Raw genomic sequence first — 13,445 nt, 5'->3', positions numbered from 1 at the left:
TCTTTTAAACAGGTCTCTCTAATTAACAAATCGATTTACAGATTAATAGCACAAAGTAGACAAACTATTATATTAAAAAATAAAAAATAAATAAATACTACCAAGCAAAAGCTGGGGCTTGAACCCACAACCTTGTGGGGACCTGCTGACCAGTAAACCTATGCTTAACCCACTGAGCTATTAGATCTGTTTTGTGCAAGCAGTCAATAAGCCTAATGAACCAGCATGGCTTGTTTTCCATACTTCAACACTATGTAACTCATATTAAAAGTAGGCCAAACAAGTTTAAAAAAGGACAAATAAATGAAGCAATCTTTTAAACAGGTCTCTCTAATTAACAAATCGATTTACAGTTTAATATCACAAAGTAGACAAACTATTATATTTAAAAAAATAAATAAATAAAAAGAAAATACTACCAAGCAAAAGTTGGGGCTTGAACCCACAACCTTGTGGGGTCCTACTGACCAGTAAACCTATGCTTAACCCACTGAGCTACTAGATCTGTCATGTGCAAGCACTCAATAAGCCTAATGAACCAGCATGGCTTGTTTTCCATACTTTAACACTATGTAACTCATATTAAAAGTGGGCCAAAAAAGTAAAAAAAAAAAAAAAAAAGACAAATAAATGAAGCAATCTTTTAAACAGGTCTCTCTAATTAACAAATCGATTTACAGTTTATTGGCACAAAGTAGACAAACTATTATATTTAAAAAAATAAATAAATAAATACTACCAAGCAAAAGCTGGGGCTTGAACCCACAACCTTGTGGGGACCTGCTGACCAGTAAACCTATGCTTTACCCACTGAGCTATTAGATCTGTCTTGTGCAAGCAGTCAATAAGCCTAATGAACCAGCATGGCTTGTTTTCCATACTTCAACACTATGTAACTCATATTAAAAGTGGGCCAAACAAGTTTAAAAAAGGACAAATAAATGAAGCAATCTTTTAAACAGGTCTCTCGAATTAACAAATCGATTAACAGTTTAATATCACAAAGTAGACAAACTATTATATTAAAAAATAAATAAATACTACCAAGCAAAAGCTGGGGCTTGAACCCACAACCTTGTGGGGACCTGCTGACCAGTAAACCTATGCTTAACCCACTGAGCTATTAGATCTGTTTTGTGCAAGCAGTCAATAAGCCTAATGAACCAGCATGGCTTGTTTTCCATACTTCAACACTATGTAACTCATATTAAAAGTAGGCCAAACAAGTTTAAAAAAAGACAAATAAATGAAGCAATCTTTTAAACAGGTCTCTCTAATTAACAAATCGATTTACAGTTTAATAGCACAAAGTAGACAAACTATTATATAAAAAAAAATAATAATAATAATACCATGCCAAAGCTGGGGCTTGAACCCATAACCTTGTGTGGACCTGCTGATCAGTAAACCTATGCTTTACCCACTGAGCTATTAGATCTGTCTTGTGCAAGCAGTCTATGAGCCTAATTAACCAGCATGGCTTGTTTTCCATACTTCAACACTATGTAACTCATATTAAAAGTGGGCCAAACAAGTAAAAAAAAAAAAAAAAAGACAAATAAATGCAGCAATCTTTTAAACAGGTCTCTCTAATTAACAAATCGATTTACAGTTTAATAGCACAAAGTAGACAAACTATTATATTAAAAAATAAAAAATAAAAAAATACTACCAAACAAAAGCTGGGGCTTGAACCCACAACCTTGTGGGGACCTGCTGACCAGTAAACCTATGCTTAACCCACTGAGCTATTAGATCTGTCTTGTGCAAGCAGTCAATAAGCCTAATGAACCAGCATGGCTTGTTTTCCATACTTCAACACTATGTAACTCATATTAAAAGTAGGCCAAACAAGTTTAAAAAAGGACAAATAAATGAAGCAATCTTTTAAACAGGTCTCTCGAATTAACAAATCGATTAACAGTTTAATATCACAAAGTAGACAAACTATTATATAAAATAAAAATATATAAATAAATAAATAATACTACCAAGCATCAGCTGGGGCTTGAACCCACAACCTTGTGGGGACCTGCTGACCAGTAAACCTATGCTTAACCCACTGAGCTATTAGATCTGTCTTGTGCAAGCAGTCAATAAGCCTGATGAACCAGCATGGCTTCTTTTCCATACTTCAACACTATGTAACTTATATTAAAAATAGGCCAAACAAGTTTAAAAAAAGACAAATAAATGAAGCAATCTTTTAAACAGGTCTCTCTAATTAACAAATCGATTTACAGTTTAATAGCACAAAGTAGACAAACTATTATATAAAAAAAAAAAATATTAATAATAATACTACCAAGCAAAAGCTGGGGCTTGAACCCACAACCTTGTGGGGACCTGCTGACCAGTAAACCTATGCTTAACCAACTGAGCTATTAGATCTGTCTTGTGCAAGCAGTCAATAAGCCTGATGAACCAGCATGGATTCTTTTCCATACTTCAACACTATGTAACTCATATTAAAAGTGGGCCAAACAAGTAAAAAAAAAAAAAAAGACAAATAAATGCAGCAATCTTTTAAACAGGTCTCTCTAATTAACAAATCGATTTACAGTTTAATAGCACAAAGTAGACAAACTATTATATTAAAAAATAAAAAATACTACCAACCAAAAGCTGGGGCTTGAACCCACAACCTTGTGGGGACCTGCTGACCAGTAAACCTATGCTTAACCCACTGAGCTATTAGATCTGTCTTGTGCAAGCAGTCAATAAGCCTAATGAACCAGCATGGCTTGTTTTCCATACTTCAACACTATGTAACTCATATTAAAAGTAGGCCAAACAAGTTTAAAAAAGGACAAATAAATGAAGCAATCTTTTAAACAGGTCTCTCTAATTAACAAATCGATTTACAGTTTAATATCACAAAGTAGACAAACTATTATATTTAAAAAAATAAATAAATAAAAAGAAAATACTACCAAGCAAAAGTTGGGGCTTGAACCCACAACCTTGTGGGGTCCTACTGACCAGTAAACCTATGCTTAACCCACTGAGCTACTAGATCTGTCATGTGCAAGCAGTCAATAAGCCTAATGAACCAGCATGGCTTGTTTTCCATACTTTAACACTATGTAACTCATATTAAAAGTGGGCCAAAAAAGTAAAAAAAAAAAAAAAAAAGACAAATAAATGAAGCAATCTTTGAAACAGGTCTCTCGAATTAACAAATCGATTAACAATTTAATATCACAAAGTAGACAAACTATTATATAAAATAAAAATATATAAATAAATAAATAATACTACCAAGCAACAGCTGGGGCTTGAACCCACAACCTTGTGGGGACCTGCTGACCAGAAAACCTATGCTTAACCCACTGAGCTATTAGATCTGTCTTGTGCAAGCAGTCAATAAGCCTGATGAACCAGCATGGCTTCTTTTCCATACTTCAACACTATGTAACATATTAAAAATAGGCCAAACAAGTTTAAAAAAAGACAAATAAATGAAGCAATCTTTTGAACAGGTCTCTCTAATTAACAAATCGATTTACAGTTTAATAGCACAAAGTAGACAAACTATTATATAAAAAAAAATAATAATAATAATACCATGCCAAAGCTGGGGCTTGAACCCATAACCTTGTGGGGACCTGCTGATCAGTAAACCTATGCTTTACCCACTGAGCTATTAGATCTGTCTTGTGCAAGCAGTCTATGAGCCTAATTAACCAGCATGGCTTGTTTTCCATACTTCAACACTATGTAACTCATATTAAAAGTGGGCCAAACAAGTAAAAAAAAAAAAAAAAAGACAAATAAATGCAGCAATCTTTTAAACAGGTCTCTCTAATTAACAAATCGATTTACAGTTTAATAGCACAAAGTAGACAAACTATTATATTAAAAAATAAAAAATAAAAAAATACTACCAAACAAAAGCTGGGGCTTGAACCCACAACCTTGTGGGGACCTGCTGACCAGTAAACCTATGCTTAACACACTGAGCTATTAGATCTGTCTTGTGCAAGCAGTCAATAAGCCTAATGAACCAGCATGGCTTGTTTTCCATACTTCAACACTATGTAACTCATATTAAAAGTAGGCCAAACAAGTTTAAAAAAGGACAAATAAATGAAGCAATCTTTTAAACAGGTCTCTCGAATTAACAAATCGATTAACAGTTTAATATCACAAAGTAGACAAACTATTATATAAAATAAAAATATATAAATAAATAAATAATACTAACAAGCATCAGCTGGGGCTTGAACCCACAACCTTGTGGGGACCTGCTGACCAGTAAACCTATGCTTAACCCACTGAGCTACTAGATCTGTCATGTGCAAGCAGTCAATAAACCTAATGAACCAGCATTGCTTGTTTTCCATACTTTAACACTATGTAACTCATATTAAAAGTAGGCCAAAAAAGTAAAAAAAAAAAAAAAAAAGACAAATAAATGAAGCAATCTTTTAAACAGGTCTCTCTAATTAACAAATCGATTTACAGTTTAATAGCACAAAGTAGACAAACTATTATATTAAAAAATAAAAAATAAAAAAATACTACCAAACAAAAGCTGGGGCTTGAACCCACAACCTTGTGGGGACCTGCTGACCAGTAAACCTATGCTTAACCCACTGAGCTATTAGATCTGTCTTGTGCAAGCAGTCAATAAGCCTAATGAACCAGCATGGCTTGTTTTCCATACTTCAACACTATGTAACTCATTAAAAGTAGGCCAAACAAGTTTAAAAAAGGACAAATAAATGAAGCAATCTTTTAAACAGGTCTCTCGAATTAACAAATCGATTAACAGTTTAATATCACAAAGTAGACAAACTATTATATAAAATAAAAATATATAAATAAATAAATAATACTAACAAGCATCAGCTGGGGCTTGAACCCACAACCTTGTGGGGACCTGCTGACCAGTAAACCTATGCTTAACCCACTGAGCTATTAGATCTGTCTTGTGCAAGCAGTCAATAAGCCTGATGAACCAGCATGGCTTCTTTTCCATACTTCAACACTATGTAACTTATATTAAAAATAGGCCAAACAAGTTTAAAAAAAGACAAATAAATGAAGCAATCTTTTAAACAGGTCTCTCTAATTAACAAATCGATTTACAGTTTAATAGCACAAAGTAGACAAACTATTATATAAAAAAAAAAAATATTAATAATAATACTACCAAGCAAAAGCTGGGGCTTGAACCCACAACCTTGTGGGGACCTGCTGACCAGTAAACCTATGCTTAACCAACTGAGCTATTAGATCTGTCTTGTGCAAGCAGTCAATAAGCCTGATGAACCAGCATGGATTCTTTTCCATACTTCAACACTATGTAACTCATATTAAAAGTGGGCCAAACAAGTAAAAAAAAAAAAAAAGACAAATAAATGCAGCAATCTTTTAAACAGGTCTCTCTAATTAACAAATCGATTTACAGTTTAATAGCACAAAGTAGACAAACTATTATATTAAAAAATAAAAAATACTACCAACCAAAAGCTGGGGCTTGAACCCACAACCTTGTGGGGACCTGCTGACCAGTAAACCTATGCTTAACCCACTGAGCTATTAGATCTGTCTTGTGCAAGCAGTCAATAAGCCTAATGAACCAGCATGGCTTGTTTTCCATACTTCAACACTATGTAACTCATATTAAAAGTAGGCCAAACAAGTTTAAAAAAGGACAAATAAATGAAGCAATCTTTTAAACAGGTCTCTCTAATTAACAAATCGATTTACAGTTTAATATCACAAAGTAGACAAACTATTATATTTAAAAAAATAAATAAATAAAAAGAAAATACTACCAAGCAAAAGTTGGGGCTTGAACCCACAACCTTGTGGGGTCCTACTGACCAGTAAACCTATGCTTAACCCACTGAGCTACTAGATCTGTCATGTGCAAGCAGTCAATAAGCCTAATGAACCAGCATGGCTTGTTTTCCATACTTTAACACTATGTAACTCATATTAAAAGTGGGCCAAAAAAGTAAAAAAAAAAAAAAAAAAGACAAATAAATGAAGCAATCTTTGAAACAGGTCTCTCGAATTAACAAATCGATTAACAATTTAATATCACAAAGTAGACAAACTATTATATAAAATAAAAATATATAAATAAATAAATAATACTACCAAGCAACAGCTGGGGCTTGAACCCACAACCTTGTGGGGACCTGCTGACCAGAAAACCTATGCTTAACCCACTGAGCTATTAGATCTGTCTTGTGCAAGCAGTCAATAAGCCTGATGAACCAGCATGGCTTCTTTTCCATACTTCAACACTATGTAACATATTAAAAATAGGCCAAACAAGTTTAAAAAAAGACAAATAAATGAAGCAATCTTTTGAACAGGTCTCTCTAATTAACAAATCGATTTACAGTTTAATAGCACAAAGTAGACAAACTATTATATAAAAAAAAATAATAATAATAATACCATGCCAAAGCTGGGGCTTGAACCCATAACCTTGTGGGGACCTGCTGATCAGTAAACCTATGCTTTACCCACTGAGCTATTAGATCTGTCTTGTGCAAGCAGTCTATGAGCCTAATTAACCAGCATGGCTTGTTTTCCATACTTCAACACTATGTAACTCATATTAAAAGTGGGCCAAACAAGTAAAAAAAAAAAAAAAAAGACAAATAAATGCAGCAATCTTTTAAACAGGTCTCTCTAATTAACAAATCGATTTACAGTTTAATAGCACAAAGTAGACAAACTATTATATTAAAAAATAAAAAATAAAAAAATACTACCAAACAAAAGCTGGGGCTTGAACCCACAACCTTGTGGGGACCTGCTGACCAGTAAACCTATGCTTAACACACTGAGCTATTAGATCTGTCTTGTGCAAGCAGTCAATAAGCCTAATGAACCAGCATGGCTTGTTTTCCATACTTCAACACTATGTAACTCATATTAAAAGTAGGCCAAACAAGTTTAAAAAAGGACAAATAAATGAAGCAATCTTTTAAACAGGTCTCTCGAATTAACAAATCGATTAACAGTTTAATATCACAAAGTAGACAAACTATTATATAAAATAAAAATATATAAATAAATAAATAATACTAACAAGCATCAGCTGGGGCTTGAACCCACAACCTTGTGGGGACCTGCTGACCAGTAAACCTATGCTTAACCCACTGAGCTACTAGATCTGTCATGTGCAAGCAGTCAATAAACCTAATGAACCAGCATTGCTTGTTTTCCATACTTTAACACTATGTAACTCATATTAAAAGTAGGCCAAAAAAGTAAAAAAAAAAAAAAAAAAGACAAATAAATGAAGCAATCTTTTAAACAGGTCTCTCTAATTAACAAATCGATTTACAGTTTAATAGCACAAAGTAGACAAACTATTATATTAAAAAATAAAAAATAAAAAAATACTACCAAACAAAAGCTGGGGCTTGAACCCACAACCTTGTGGGGACCTGCTGACCAGTAAACCTATGCTTAACCCACTGAGCTATTAGATCTGTCTTGTGCAAGCAGTCAATAAGCCTAATGAACCAGCATGGCTTGTTTTCCATACTTCAACACTATGTAACTCATTAAAAGTAGGCCAAACAAGTTTAAAAAAGGACAAATAAATGAAGCAATCTTTTAAACAGGTCTCTCGAATTAACAAATCGATTAACAGTTTAATATCACAAAGTAGACAAACTATTATATAAAATAAAAATATATAAATAAATAAATAATACTAACAAGCATCAGCTGGGGCTTGAACCCACAACCTTGTGGGGACCTGCTGACCAGTAAACCTATGCTTAACCCACTGAGCTATTAGATCTGTCTTGTGCAAGCAGTCAATAAGCCTGATGAACCAGCATGGCTTCTTTTCCATACTTCAACACTATGTAACTTATATTAAAAATAGGCCAAACAAGTTTAAAAAAAGACAAATAAATGAAGCAATCTTTTAAACAGGTCTCTCTAATTAACAAATCGATTTACAGTTTAATAGCACAAAGTAGACAAACTATTATATAAAAAAAAAAAATATTAATAATAATACTACCAAGCAAAAGCTGGGGCTTGAACCCACAACCTTGTGGGGACCTGCTGACCAGTAAACCTATGCTTAACCAACTGAGCTATTAGATCTGTCTTGTGCAAGCAGTCAATAAGCCTGATGAACCAGCATGGATTCTTTTCCATACTTCAACACTATGTAACTCATATTAAAAGTGGGCCAAACAAGTAAAAAAAAAAAAAAAGACAAATAAATGCAGCAATCTTTTAAACAGGTCTCTCTAATTAACAAATCGATTTACAGTTTAATAGCACAAAGTAGACAAACTATTATATTAAAAAATAAAAAATACTACCAACCAAAAGCTGGGGCTTGAACCCACAACCTTGTGGGGACCTGCTGACCAGTAAACCTATGCTTAACCCACTGAGCTATTAGATCTGTCTTGTGCAAGCAGTCAATAAGCCTAATGAACCAGCATGGCTTGTTTTCCATACTTCAACACTATGTAACTCATATTAAAAGTAGGCCAAACAAGTTTAAAAAAGGACAAATAAATGAAGCAATCTTTTAAACAGGTCTCTCGAATTAACAAATCGATTAACAGTTTAATATCACAAAGTAGACAAACTATTATATAAAATAAAAATATATAAATAAATAAATAATACTAACAAGCATCAGCTGGGGCTTGAACCCACAACCTTGTGGGGACCTGCTGACCAGTAAACCTATGCTTAACCCACTGAGCTACTAGATCTGTCATGTGCAAGCAGTCAATAAACCTAATGAACCAGCATTGCTTGTTTTCCATACTTTAACACTATGTAACTCATATTAAAAGTAGGCCAAAAAAGTAAAAAAAAAAAAAAAAAAGACAAATAAATGAAGCAATCTTTTAAACAGGTCTCTCTAATTAACAAATCGATTTACAGTTTAATAGCACAAAGTAGACAAACTATTATATTAAAAAATAAAAAATAAAAAAATACTACCAAACAAAAGCTGGGGCTTGAACCCACAACCTTGTGGGGACCTGCTGACCAGTAAACCTATGCTTAACCCACTGAGCTATTAGATCTGTCTTGTGCAAGCAGTCAATAAGCCTAATGAACCAGCATGGCTTGTTTTCCATACTTCAACACTATGTAACTCATTAAAAGTAGGCCAAACAAGTTTAAAAAAGGACAAATAAATGAAGCAATCTTTTAAACAGGTCTCTCGAATTAACAAATCGATTAACAGTTTAATATCACAAAGTAGACAAACTATTATATAAAATAAAAATATATAAATAAATAAATAATACTAACAAGCATCAGCTGGGGCTTGAACCCACAACCTTGTGGGGACCTGCTGACCAGTAAACCTATGCTTAACCCACTGAGCTATTAGATCTGTCTTGTGCAACCAGTCAATAAGCCTGATGAACCAGCATGGCTTCTTTTCCATACTTCAACACTATGTAACTTATATTAAAAATAGGCCAAACAAGTTTAAAAAAAGACAAATAAATGAAGCAATCTTTTAAACAGGTCTCTCTAATTAACAAATCGATTTACAGTTTAATAGCACAAAGTAGACAAACTATTATATAAAAAAAAAAAATATTAATAATAATACTACCAAGCAAAAGCTGGGGCTTGAACCCACAACCTTGTGGGGACCTGCTGACCAGTAAACCTATGCTTAACCAACTGAGCTATTAGATCTGTCTTGTGCAAGCAGTCAATAAGCCTGATGAACCAGCATGGATTCTTTTCCATACTTCAACACTATGTAACTCATATTAAAAGTGGGCCAAACAAGTAAAAAAAAAAAAAAAGACAAATAAATGCAGCAATCTTTTAAACAGGTCTCTCTAATTAACAAATCGATTTACAGTTTAATAGCACAAAGTAGACAAACTATTATATTAAAAAATAAAAAATACTACCAACCAAAAGCTGGGGCTTGAACCCACAACCTTGTGGGGACCTGCTGACCAGTAAACCTATGCTTAACCCACTGAGCTATTAGATCTGTCTTGTGCAAGCAGTCAATAAGCCTAATGAACCAGCATGGCTTGTTTTCCATACTTCAACACTATGTAACTCATATTAAAAGTAGGCCAAACAAGTTTAAAAAAGGACAAATAAATGAAGCAATCTTTTAAACAGGTCTCTCTAATTAACAAATCGATTTACAGTTTAATATCACAAAGTAGACAAACTATTATATTTAAAAAAATAAATAAATAAAAAGAAAATACTACCAAGCAAAAGTTGGGGCTTGAACCCACAACCTTGTGGGGTCCTACTGACCAGTAAACCTATGCTTAACCCACTGAGCTACTAGATCTGTCATGTGCAAGCAGTCAATAAGCCTAATGAACCAGCATGGCTTGTTTTCCATACTTTAACACTATGTAACTCATATTAAAAGTGGGCCAAAAAAGTAAAAAAAAAAAAAAAAAAGACAAATAAATGAAGCAATCTTTGAAACAGGTCTCTCGAATTAACAAATCGATTAACAATTTAATATCACAAAGTAGACAAACTATTATATAAAATAAAAATATATAAATAAATAAATAATACTACCAAGCAACAGCTGGGGCTTGAACCCACAACCTTGTGGGGACCTGCTGACCAGAAAACCTATGCTTAACCCACTGAGCTATTAGATCTGTCTTGTGCAAGCAGTCAATAAGCCTGATGAACCAGCATGGCTTCTTTTCCATACTTCAACACTATGTAACATATTAAAAATAGGCCAAACAAGTTTAAAAAAAGACAAATAAATGAAGCAATCTTTTGAACAGGTCTCTCTAATTAACAAATCGATTTACAGTTTAATAGCACAAAGTAGACAAACTATTATATAAAAAAAAATAATAATAATAATACCATGCCAAAGCTGGGGCTTGAACCCATAACCTTGTGGGGACCTGCTGATCAGTAAACCTATGCTTTACCCACTGAGCTATTAGATCTGTCTTGTGCAAGCAGTCTATGAGCCTAATTAACCAGCATGGCTTGTTTTCCATACTTCAACACTATGTAACTCATATTAAAAGTGGGCCAAACAAGTAAAAAAAAAAAAAAAAAGACAAATAAATGCAGCAATCTTTTAAACAGGTCTCTCTAATTAACAAATCGATTTACAGTTTAATAGCACAAAGTAGACAAACTATTATATTAAAAAATAAAAAATAAAAAAATACTACCAAACAAAAGCTGGGGCTTGAACCCACAACCTTGTGGGGACCTGCTGACCAGTAAACCTATGCTTAACACACTGAGCTATTAGATCTGTCTTGTGCAAGCAGTCAATAAGCCTAATGAACCAGCATGGCTTGTTTTCCATACTTCAACACTATGTAACTCATATTAAAAGTAGGCCAAACAAGTTTAAAAAAGGACAAATAAATGAAGCAATCTTTTAAACAGGTCTCTCGAATTAACAAATCGATTAACAGTTTAATATCACAAAGTAGACAAACTATTATATAAAATAAAAATATATAAATAAATAAATAATACTAACAAGCATCAGCTGGGGCTTGAACCCACAACCTTGTGGGGACCTGCTGACCAGTAAACCTATGCTTAACCCACTGAGCTACTAGATCTGTCATGTGCAAGCAGTCAATAAACCTAATGAACCAGCATTGCTTGTTTTCCATACTTTAACACTATGTAACTCATATTAAAAGTAGGCCAAAAAAGTAAAAAAAAAAAAAAAAAAGACAAATAAATGAAGCAATCTTTTAAACAGGTCTCTCTAATTAACAAATCGATTTACAGTTTAATAGCACAAAGTAGACAAACTATTATATTAAAAAATAAAAAATAAAAAAATACTACCAAACAAAAGCTGGGGCTTGAACCCACAACCTTGTGGGGACCTGCTGACCAGTAAACCTATGCTTAACCCACTGAGCTATTAGATCTGTCTTGTGCAAGCAGTCAATAAGCCTAATGAACCAGCATGGCTTGTTTTCCATACTTCAACACTATGTAACTCATTAAAAGTAGGCCAAACAAGTTTAAAAAAGGACAAATAAATGAAGCAATCTTTTAAACAGGTCTCTCGAATTAACAAATCGATTAACAGTTTAATATCACAAAGTAGACAAACTATTATATAAAATAAAAATATATAAATAAATAAATAATACTAACAAGCATCAGCTGGGGCTTGAACCCACAACCTTGTGGGGACCTGCTGACCAGTAAACCTATGCTTAACCCACTGAGCTATTAGATCTGTCTTGTGCAAGCAGTCAATAAGCCTGATGAACCAGCATGGCTTCTTTTCCATACTTCAACACTATGTAACTTATATTAAAAATAGGCCAAACAAGTTTAAAAAAAGACAAATAAATGAAGCAATCTTTTAAACAGGTCTCTCTAATTAACAAATCGATTTACAGTTTAATAGCACAAAGTAGACAAACTATTATATAAAAAAAAAAAATATTAATAATAATACTACCAAGCAAAAGCTGGGGCTTGAACCCACAACCTTGTGGGGACCTGCTGACCAGTAAACCTATGCTTAACCAACTGAGCTATTAGATCTGTCTTGTGCAAGCAGTCAATAAGCCTGATGAACCAGCATGGATTCTTTTCCATACTTCAACACTATGTAACTCATATTAAAAGTGGGCCAAACAAGTAAAAAAAAAAAAAAAGACAAATAAATGCAGCAATCTTTTAAACAGGTCTCTCTAATTAACAAATCGATTTACAGTTTAATAGCACAAAGTAGACAAACTATTATATTAAAAAATAAAAAATACTACCAACCAAAAGCTGGGGCTTGAACCCACAACCTTGTGGGGACCTGCTGACCAGTAAACCTATGCTTAACCCACTGAGCTATTAGATCTGTCTTGTGCAAGCAGTCAATAAGCCTAATGAACCAGCATGGCTTGTTTTCCATACTTCAACACTATGTAACTCATATTAAAAGTAGGCCAAACAAGTTTAAAAAAGGACAAATAAATGAAGCAATCTTTTAAACAGGTCTCTCTAATTAACAAATCGATTTACAGTTTAATATCACAAAGTAGACAAACTATTATATTTAAAAAAATAAATAAATAAAAAGAAAATACTACCAAGCAAAAGTTGGGGCTTGAACCCACAACCTTGTGGGGTCCTACTGACCAGTAAACCTATGCTTAACCCACTGAGCTACTAGATCTGTCATGTGCAAGCAGTCAATAAGCCTAATGAACCAGCATGGCTTGTTTTCCATACTTTAACACTATGTAACTCATATTAAAAGTGGGCCAAAAAAGTAAAAAAAAAAAAAAAAAAGACAAATAAATTAAGCAATCTTTGAAACAGGTCTCTCGAATTAACAAATCGATTAACAATTTAATATCACAAAGTAGACAAACTATTATATAAAATAAAAATATATAAATAAATAAATAATACTACCAAGCAACAGCTGGGGCTTGAACCCACAACCTTGTGGGGACCTG

Source organism: Silurus aristotelis (genome assembly GCF_946808225.1).
Source record: "Silurus aristotelis genome assembly, chromosome: 7".
Taxonomy (NCBI): Eukaryota; Metazoa; Chordata; class Actinopteri; order Siluriformes; family Siluridae; genus Silurus; species Silurus aristotelis.
This window is presented reverse-complemented; position numbering follows the sequence as displayed.